Raw genomic sequence first — 1,453 nt, 5'->3', positions numbered from 1 at the left:
ACGATTTAATTAAGTTAACACACCAGAAAGACTCTAACTTCATTTTGACAAGAAAATGCTTTACTATTGCCAAAAAAACTTTCCAGTTAAGCTCGCATATCATAAAACATGATGAATTCATAAAGGCCACTTTTTCCAGCGAACAATTTTTTGAAACAAACAGCATATTTGCTATTGGAGGCAAAAACCCCTTCTATTTCATTACGTGCGTGAAGAGAAGAAACTCAACTAAATTTCAGGATCAAACCGTTTCCATGAAGAACCTTTTCCTTGAATAATGAAGCACAAAATACACGACAAGCTTTCTTTCAAATAGTTATTGGCTGTTACATTTCCAATTATTTTTTTTACGTGAAGACTGTGCAGAGTTGATTACAGATCCAGGCAAGGTGTTCGATTCGTTCAATCGTTCTCTGTCTTTGTTGAACCCATAAGTTACCAGAGAATTTTCCATTTGGTTTCAGTGTTCTACATTACAGCACACTTGGTTAAATATTATTTTAGAAATACAGCTCACTTTGATTTCGGCTGGACGGGCAATAGAGTGTTGTCGAAGTCCATTACTCGTCGCTTTTGAGATTCCAGGTTTTGGTTTTCCACCGCCTGCCTAGTTTATCCAACTGACTTTCCGTTATTGAGTTCCATAAGGGTATATTTTATTTAAGGATCCACTAAAACGCCATTCGCGTTACATGACTTTCGACGTTATTGCAGGCTAAGTTAACCCTTTGATTACTATCTGACAAAATACGTCCAGCTTTATCCACGGTCCCGTCTACCCCTTGTGACGTCATCACTTTTAACGGTCAGGAACAGCTTTGTCCACTAACTTGTGCAGGGAGAAGAGATCTTTCAAACTATACCAGAATGAGCACAATTCAGTCAAGGAAACTGGAGGAACGGCCAAAAAAACCATGTAACACTGACCTGAAAATCTCCATGAAATGAGCACCTAATTCTAAGATGATGAAAGGTTTCTCAGAAACTCTTCCCACCAAAATAAAGCCTATCAAATGCCCAGCAAGTTGAAAAAAAATGAGGCAAAGAAAGCGAAAAGTGAAAGTCGAAAGTGTTGTGCTACTTTTAAACCCAAAAACTGTCGAAATTTTGTTTTCTGCGCATGCCCGAACTTTGCAAGCGCTTATTTTGCACCTGGCTGAAAAGGCCGCGGAGTGTACAACCTGGAAACGGGTTTTTAGGGAGATTTAGCTCTTAAACAGCACGACAGTGACCAAAAAACCCCTCAACTAGCTTCAAAACGTGTTTTTCGGCCAAATCTCAAGTAGCCAAAGGGTTAATGATTCTCCTGTGTCCACCTGAGAAATCTACGCATTTCCACTACCCTCTCGATCCAAAGAAAATACGCGCAGAAGGCTCTATGCACAAAGACACCACTTACCAGGGGAGTGACAGGCAAGACTTTTACCGACACGGAAAATAAAAAAAAGAAAAC

This window comes from Montipora foliosa, chromosome 8, assembly GCF_036669935.1.
Source record: "Montipora foliosa isolate CH-2021 chromosome 8, ASM3666993v2, whole genome shotgun sequence".
Lineage (NCBI taxonomy): Eukaryota > Metazoa > Cnidaria > Anthozoa > Scleractinia > Acroporidae > Montipora > Montipora foliosa.
Note: the sequence above shows the minus strand (reverse complement) of the source record.